This window comes from Leptodactylus fuscus, chromosome 7, assembly GCF_031893055.1.
Source record: "Leptodactylus fuscus isolate aLepFus1 chromosome 7, aLepFus1.hap2, whole genome shotgun sequence".
NCBI classification, from domain to species: domain Eukaryota; kingdom Metazoa; phylum Chordata; class Amphibia; order Anura; family Leptodactylidae; genus Leptodactylus; species Leptodactylus fuscus.
The window spans coordinates 139,046,852-139,056,344 of NC_134271.1; positions in this window are offsets into that span (position 1 = coordinate 139,046,852).

Genomic DNA, 9,493 nt, shown 5'->3' on the forward strand with positions numbered 1-9,493 from the left:
TGGGATTGAGGGTCCTGCTCCCAAGAGCTTTCAATCTATGAGTTACATATGCTAAAGGACCAGTGTTCCAACTCCTATTCAGGGTCCTACGTTCCCAAAAAAAGGCAGGGCCACTCCATTCCCCCACAGGCACAAGGTGCACCAGAATGCAGAAGGCGCTCACCGGCGGACACTAAAGGCTGGGATTCCTCTTCTGCTGACAGAAAACGGAGACTGGGCGCTGGTGTGCACCCGCCCTCAGAGGTATAATAAATCTGTCAGGCTTTACTGGTCTTGATGGTCTTAAAACGTTGAAAGTTGGGAGAAAATACAACAAAGCGATGTATCTTTAGCTCACACCTGGCCTATGCGCCATTTCTACACCAGATTTCTGGTATGAACAGTTAAGTAAATTTGCCACGTGATCTGCAAGGGGCTGTGCAGTAGAAGTTGCTGCGCCCTAGAAGACCTATCCGTTCAGGTTAGGAGGCTGCATTTCTTCTGTAACGGGCTAAATGTATCAGACCCCACCAAAAAAGTACTGTTAAAATGCCCCTCAAAAAAAAAAAAAACGTAAAAAACAAATATTAGGGTGTGTTCACACGATGTAACGTGCCACGTGATATGGCACGTATACGGCGTGTGAGAGTTTGTGCGCTGTAAACGCTCCAACTGATTTCAATGGGAGTTAGGATCGTATACGCCGCGTTATTTTGCGGCCGTGATTTTGCGGGCATCGTGTGAACGCACTCTTAAAGTGAAAAAAAACAAACACAAAAGCTGCAGATACCACATCCACATTACAAGTTTTATCTCCGCCCCTTGGGGCACAACATAGCACTTTGTGCAAATAAAATAAAAAAAAATTAGACATGAAAAACAAATATTTTCCCTTCTTTTTTGTTTACGTTTTTTGGATATTAAAAACAAAATAATAATAATAATAATAATAATAATAATAATAATAAAAAATAGAGCCCTATGTGTTACTAAAAAAAAGACTCAAACATTATACAAGTAAGGGCTCGTGCGCACGGAGTTAACGCAAGCGTATTTTAGCATAGTACACGTGTAAAAATTATACTCCCATTGACTTCAATGAAATCTTTTACATGTGTAAAAAAACGCGTCACATTTTTTGGCACGTGTGAGGCTATGTTCACACAGAGTTTTTTGGTCATTGTCAAAACCGGACCGGAAAACACCTGAGGAGTTTCCTGAGGCGTTTTTTTTTTTTTTTACCATTTGAAGCGTTTTTTGAGGTGTTTTTCGAGCAGTTTCCGTATCCGTTTCCTTTTGGGATATGGTCATGATTATATTTAAAAAACGCCTGACGTTTCCTGATTGGGTTTTTGCCATTTCCGCTTCTGGTTTCTGACCAAAAAACCGCGAGCAGGAAAAACCGGCTCCCATTGACTTGTATTAAAGCCACGAGCCGGAAAACGCTCAGGCTTCAAAAAGAATGGACATCTCGCTTCTTTTTTTGCCCCTAACGGAAAAAAAACGCTAGAGGAAAAGACTCAGAAGTGTTTTGTATACTTTGAATGGTGAGGCGTTTTTTGGTTCAGGGTTTGGAGGCGGATTTCACGCCAAAACCCTGACTAAAAAACTCAGTGTGAACTTAAAAGATTTCATTGAAGTCAATAGGAGTGTTATTTTAACATGCATTCTATACATGTGTAATATGCAAAAATATGCTTGTTAACTCCGTGTGCACAAGCCTTAACCGAAATTTTTTTTTATGGCCCATGTACAAAAAAACCCCAAAAATGTGTCTAGTCCTGAACATGGGAAATTGCTCCAGTCCTGAAGTGGGTTGACTTGACACTGCATTTTTAGTGCACCTTAGACGCAAATATCTGGAAGATTTCCTGGCACTTTTTTCAACCAGAAAATACAAGTCAGGATATAAAAAAATGGGGCATGTTTTGGGGTAAGTGACTCAATAAAGAGGTTTTCCAGAGGAGAAAAAAAATGATGCTGTACAATATACCGTTTCCTGAAAATTTGATTTCCCCTCGGATCACGGAGAATATCCTTATACTGAAATATCAGGTGTGATCTTCCATTGTATACAAAGAGGGATAATACCCTTTAGTGGACCACACATAGGAGCATTCACACTGAGTTTTTTGGTCAGGATTTTGAGGCCGTATCCGCCTCAAAATCCTGACCAAAAAGACGGCTCTCATTGAAATCAATGGGAGCAGGTCGGTTTTTTTTTCCGGGAGCCATTTGTTCCAGAAGAAGCAACATGCTCATTCTCAGATGTCCCAAGGCGAATCTGCCTGAAGACACTCCCTCCTCCCGACTAGGATCATTCATTTGGGCCTAATCCAGAGCGGAGTTCCCAACTGGATGCCAGTGGACTGCACCTTCATCCAGTCTCAGATACCCGTATTTTGGATCGGAGCCTGAGGTGGCCTCTGCCTCACATTCCGGTTCAAAAAACCCCGGTTGTGCTCATAACCCCATGTTGGTGAATGGAGTGCTGATCAAGTGCATTGGTGCTCTATTCACAAGAAACCACTATAGGGGGATGTTCGGTACCTTGTTCTCCTGATCCCTGGGTAGCCCTGGGGTTGGACACTTATCCCCTTCCCTGTTGGTGGATGAAGCTCTCTGTACGAGGGTGTACCCAAAAGTTTCCAGAAAAGTTGTTTTTGAAGCATGTATTTATATTTTTGTACAATCTCCTTCAAAGTCCTCTCCTTTAGCGGCAATACACTTGTCAAATCTCGTCTGCCATTGTTCAAAACATTTTTTAAACTCACCTACTTTGATGTGTGCAAGCGCCTTCGTCGTTTTCCTCTTCACCTCCTCCACGTCAGCGAAACGCTTCCCCTTTAGGTTCCTCTTCATTTGTGGGAATAAAAAAAAAGTCACTGAGAGCCATATCGGGTGAATAGGATGGGTGGGGCAAAACAGCCATGAAAGTGGTCACCGAGATGGCGGTGTGGGCTGGGGCATTGTCATGGTGGAAAAACCAATCACCAGACTGCCACATTTTGGGCCTTTTTGCGCAACTTCTTGAGAACCCCCAAGTAGAAAACCTGGCTGATGGTCTGACCTGTTGGAACGAATTCTGAGTGCACAATCCCTTTTTCATCGAAAAAACAAATGACCATTGTCTTCACATTGGACTTCACTTGACAAGCCTTTTTGGCGCGGGGCGAGGATGGCGTCTTCCAGTGGCTTGATTGTTGTTTGGTTTCCGGGTCGTAAGCATAGCACCAAGACTCATCTCCCGTAATAATTTTAGAAAAAAATTCTGGGTCGGTTTCGGCATGTTCTTTCATGGCACGGTATGTTTCAATGCGACGCTCTTTCTGTTGATCAGTCAAGAGCCGCAGCACAAACTTTTCAGCGACCCGTGACATGCCCAAATCCTCCGATAAAATGCGCTGAATCGAGCTCCAACTCACTCCAGACAACTCGAGTTCCTCAATGGTTCACCGTCAATCTTCACGCACGAGCTCATTGATTTTTTTGGACACTTTCGTCCGTTCAGGAATTTGACGGACATCCAGAACGCGGTTGTTCATCAATTGACATTTCACCAATTTTAAAGTGGGTGAACCACGAGTAAACTTGAGCTTGACACATAGCCGCATCCTTGTAAGCGGTCTTCAACATTTGAATGGTTTCCGATGCTTTTTTCCCGGGCAGAAAGCAAAACTTCACAGTCGCGCGCTGCTCATAAAACGTCTCCATGAGGAAATACGACGGCTGGACAAAACAGCTCTTGTGGGTAGACGAAACCTTCCGCATCAACGCCGCTTGGCACACTGACTGGGAAGGCATGGCTGAACAAATAACTAGCTGCAGAATCGCGTACTACGAAAACTGCGCGCGCAGCAGCCTCATTCTGGAAACTTTTGGGTCCCCCCTCGTATGGTGACATGTTCTTCCATCTTCTGCTGTGTTATGGATGTAAATGCTGTCTGCATGAGTTGCGGGCTAGCCAAAGTGGGATGGGGTAACATCAGAAATATTAAAATCATCCCCGATGGGATAAAGGCATTTATTAGCACTAAGTAGAATCTTATCAACAAAAGGCTAGGTTTCCAAGTCAGTGTGTACGAGTAGTTGCACCTGTCCTACATCCTCTCTCACCCGTTGCGATCCACACCACCTGTTTTTTTGCTTCCAAAACAGCAAAAAAAAAAAATCCAACCCAGCCTTACTGTCCTGTAGAGTATTTTTAAAGTGACCAACCCCTTTACCCCTATTTGCACTGAATATCTGCACAGCTCCTAGGTGGAGGAGGGGCGCCGCCATATGTTGTATATCTCCTGCAGCTGCTATGGGGTCCATGAGAAGGGGGTAGTCCTGTCAGCATAACTCCCTTTTCTGTAGACACTTGGGCTCCCCCCTGCACTAATATCACTGTGATTGTAAATGTCTACATGATGGTGTCCCCCCCTTCCCTTTATACAAAATATATAGGGAGGAAACTACCTGCTATGGAATCCTATAAGTCATGTTATTGCCAGAAAGGCAACTGCACGCTACGAAACAACTTGTTGAATGTCCGCAGGATTATTATTTTTTTATTCCACCCAGAATTTTCAGTTGACACCCCAAAATGATGCCATTGAAAAATACAAATCGGTACAAATGAGTCATGAAACAGCGACAACAACAGAAACATCAAAAAGTTATGTGGTCGGACGGAGGAGCGGAATAGCAGCATCGCCCCTGCCGCTGCTGGCTTCATGCAGGGCAGGAGTGTAGCGATGTCGCAGGCCCGTCTAACCATCCCCGGCATCCGCCTTTCTATTACAGCGGATGCTGGGTCTGTATTGGCGGCCACATTTGGACTATAAGACGCACCCTTCTTTTCCCCAAAAATTTTTGGGGAAAAAAAGTGCGTCTTATAGTCTGAAAAATACTACATCATGTCCAAAGGGACCCTTTAGATGACGGAAACCATTCCTATTAGGAAACCAACAGTAAAATATTAAGGCCATATTAAGGCAAATGCACACCAGTGCAGCACATAAAAAAACATCATGTCACACTGCATTGGAATAGGCAAAAACCCCACAAAATTTATACGCAACTGCGCCTTTTTAGAAAAATAGGGACAAAGTGCACATGGCCAAAAAAAGTGCACAATATCTATGAAGAAACTGCTGCACTTATTTGATAAATATCCACTGCTAGATTAATTTTTAGATAACAAAAGCACAGTTATTAAAGGGATCTTATCATTTAAACTCAATTTTTTCTGCCTAGCACTTAGGAATAGCCTTAAGAAAGGCAATTGTTCTCCTACCTTTAGATGTCTTCTCTGCCCCACCGTTCCGTAGAAATCCCAGTTTTCGCCAATATGCAAATGAGTTCTCATGCAGCACTGGGGGCGGTCCCCAGTGCTCAAACAGCACTGGGGGCATCCCCAATGCTGCAAGAGATCTCTCCAGCGCCGCCTCTATCTTCTTCAGGAACGGGCTCTTCACGCGTCTTCTTCCATGGGTTGGCTTCAAACTTCTAGGCCTCGGGCAAAGCCGACTGTGCATGCTCGCCGTCTACAAGAAAATGGCCGCTTACACAGTATTGTAAGTGGCCATTTTCTTGTGGCCGGCAGGCATGCGCAGTCGGCTTTACCCGAGGCCTAGAAGTTTGAAGCCAACCCATGGAAGAAGATGCGTGAAGAGGGGATGTCCAGGATAAAATTATATTTCTAAACTAAGTTACGGGTAAACACCCGCCCCCGCTTACCTTCTAACTTACTTAGTTTACAAAAAATGTATATTTACCCAGATCGCCATGTGACTGCCCCAGGCACATTTTCAGATTTTCTGGTGAGGTCCCGTTTCCAGAAAAGGAACATCGCCAATACTAACCCACTGCACCCTATCATACTCACCTGTTCTCCTGTCCAGATCTTCTGGGTACAGAACATCACTTCCTTCTGGCTCCTCCTCCTCTTGATCTCTGCCGGCCTCCCACCCCTGCACAATAGAGCCAGAGTGTTGCTTACAGTGCATGCCGGCACACTGGCTCTATTGCGCAGGAACCAGTAGACATTAAAGGGATTCTACCATTAAAAAAACCTTTTTTTTCTAGGTAACACGTCGGAATAGCCTTTAGAAAGGCTATTCGTCTCCTACCTTTGGAAGTGATCTCCGCTGCGCTGTTCGTTCAAAATACCGGTTTGTACCGGTATGCTAATTAGTTCTCTTGCAGCGATGGGGGCGTCCCCCATTGCTGCTCGAAAACCGACTCCAGCACTGCCTCTGTCTTCTTCTGCATCCACCCCTTCCTTCTTCAGCTTGACGTCGGACACCTGCGCAGTACGCTCTGTTCGGCGAACTTCACCGAACGTACTGTGCATGCCCGCGGACATAGTGCCGACACCGCAAGTTCGCGCATGCGCAGTACGTTCGCCCTGCGCAGAGCGTACTGCGCAGGCGTCCGACGTCAAGCCGAAGAAGGAAGGGGCGGATGCAGAAGAAGACAGAGGCGGCGCTGGAGTCGGTTTTCGAGCAGCAATGGGGACGCCCCCATCGCTGCGAGAGAACTAATTAGCTTACCGGTGCAAACCAGTATTTTGAACGAACGGCGCGGCGGAGATCACTTCCAAAGATAGGAGACGAATAGCCTTTCTAAAGGCTATTCCGACGTGTTACCTAGAAAAAAAAGTTTTTTAATGGTAGAATCCCTTTAAGAAGAGGAGGAGTCGGTCCCACAGAAGGAAGTGATCTCCCGTGCCAAGAAGATCCAGACAGGAAGACAGGTAAGTATGATGGGGTGGACGAGTGGGCTGAGTTAGTTGGGAAGGGCTAGTAGTAGGCGGGCTAGTTAGGGACACAATGAGGGGGGGTGTGGGAGGGAGAGGGGGAAGTAGTGTGAGTCTGCTCTAAGAGAAGTGCAATGCATCATGGTAGTCGTAGGAAAACAGAAGAGGAAGCTACCCATGTAAGCAAATGCAGAGGATGCCAGGAGCTGCCAGAGACACCCAGAAATCACTCAAAGCACTGCTAAAGGTATTTGGTTGCGCTTATTAACCTATTAATAGCACTAGCAGACATTTCTTAACCACTTCAGCATACCTCACAACCGTCCCGATTTCTGCGGGACATTCACGATTTCGATGTCACGTCCCGCGGTCCCGGTCGGCGGGAGGTATGTCCCGATTTCTCGAATACATACGCGACTAAAATAAGGAGCTGTCACAGCTCAGTTCCTTGCTTTGCCGCGGCGGCGGGAGGAACTGTATGTCCCGATTTCAACTCAGATCTGCGTCCTCTGGACGCAGATCTGAGTTGAATACATACGCAACTAAAGCAAGGAGCTGTCATATCTCAGCTCCTTGCTTTGCCGCGGCGCTCCAACTAGTGGCTGTGTAAGCGTGATGTGATGATGTCACATCGCGCTTACAACTCTGAGTGAATCTGCGGAGAGAGTGGCGGGGAGCGAGGAAAAGGTGAGTATAAGTGTTTTTTTGTGTGTAGACATTGAGATGGAACATAATGAAGGGGTCCATGAAACAGGGGGCAGATGAAGGGGGGGGGGAATGACATGAATCTGGGGGCAGAGATGGGGGGGACATGAATCTGGGGGAAGGGATGGGGGACAGGAATCTGGGGGTAGAGATGGGGGACATGAATCTGGGGGCAGAGATGGGGGGACGTGATTCTGGCGGCAGAGATGGGGGACATGAATCTGGGGGCAGAGATGGAGGGGACATGAATCTGGGGGCAGAGATGGAGGGGACATGATTCTGGAGGCAGAGATGGAGGGGACATGACTCTGGGGGCAGAGATGTGGGGACATGATTCTGGGGGCAGAGATGGAGGGTGGACATGAATCTGGGGCAGAGATGGGGGGACATGAATCTTGGGGCAGAGATGGAGGGTGGACATGAATCTGGGGCAGAGATGGGGGGACATGAATCTTGGGGCAGAGATGGAGGGTGGACATGAATCTGGGGCAGAGATGGGGGGACATGAATCTTGGGGCAGAGATGGAGAGGACATGATTCTGGGGGCAGAGATGGGGGGACATGACTCTGGGGGCAGAGATGGGGGGACATGACTCTGGGGGCAGAGATGGGGGGACATGATTCTGGGGGCAGAGATGGAGGGTGGACATGAATCTGGGGGCAGAGATGGAGGGGACATGAATCTGGGGGCAGAGATGTGGGGACATGAATATGGGGCAGAGATGGAGGAACATGAATCTGGGGCAGAGATGGGGGGACATGAATCTTGGGGCAGAGATGGAGGGTGGACATGAATCTGGGGCAGAGATGGGGGGACATGAATCTTGGGGCAGAGATGGAGAGGACATGAATCTGGGGCAGAGATGGGGGCATGAATCTTGGGGCAGAGATGGGGGACATGAATCTTGGGGCAGAGATGGAGGGGGGACATATAATTTACGGGTGACTGTAGGAGGATTATACTGTGTGGGGGCACATGAAAAATGAATGAGAATGGGTGGAGTCAACATAAAAGTGGGTGGGGCTAAATTGCTGCACCTTGTCCCTCTTTCAGTTCTTAAAAAGTTGGGAGGTATGCTTCAGTACCAGGCTAATTTCTGGTCCAGGACCAGACACATATTCAGGTTTTTTATATGTGCGGTTTTGTTGGCTATAACATTTTTTTATCATTTGCCTTATTCAACTAATTCCTGCGTCTTTTGTCGGTGACACCTAGGGCTTTATTTTTATGTTGTTTTTATGTTTTTTAATTATTTTTTTTATATCCGGGAAAATACAAACAAAAGAGGATGGCAAACCTGTCTGTTTATTGTCTGTTTTTCGCTTTTCTATTTAATAACACAAAGGGCTGCTAAAAAAAACCCTTTCCTTTCCTTTATGGTAATTTTTATTTATTATGGTGTCTTCGGGGGTGGGGCTAGAAGGATGTTTTATTGGCATATTATTTTATGTTTTTTTTGTTTTTTTTAAATTACTTTACTTAATTTTATTTATTTTTTTACATTGTGTCCCCATAAGGTCATAATAGACCTTCGGGAATATCTGATCACTTTTTGGGGAGGGGGGGACTGGTTTTATTAAATCTTATTAAGCACTGTGTACACAGGGAACAGAGAAGACAGGGAAGGCAATTGTCCCTTTGACGACCTGGCTAAATATTCCATATGTTACCTTTTATCTGATAATTTTCTTGTTATATATAATTTCCTGTATCTTCTTATAGAGTGACTGTGAAATAGGCCAAGAAAAGATGGGACACACTGAAGAGTGAAATGAGCACAAATTTATCCGGATATGTAGGAGGAAGCATTCTGAACTTCTGGTAAGAAAAAGCTAGCAATTCTAGCAAATTTACAGTAGATGGCGTTAGATCCTAAGGAAATACAGTTCTTTAAGATGCTACTTGTTCTTTGGATTGCAACCTCACTACCTTTTACCATAGAGCAGGGTGCACAAAGTGTACTCAAGGGCCTTACTGTGACATTGTACCCCCTTACAAGGTCAGCAATAACAAGGGATACTCCCATCGGAGCCATCAACAGCATATATGACTAATGTATAATA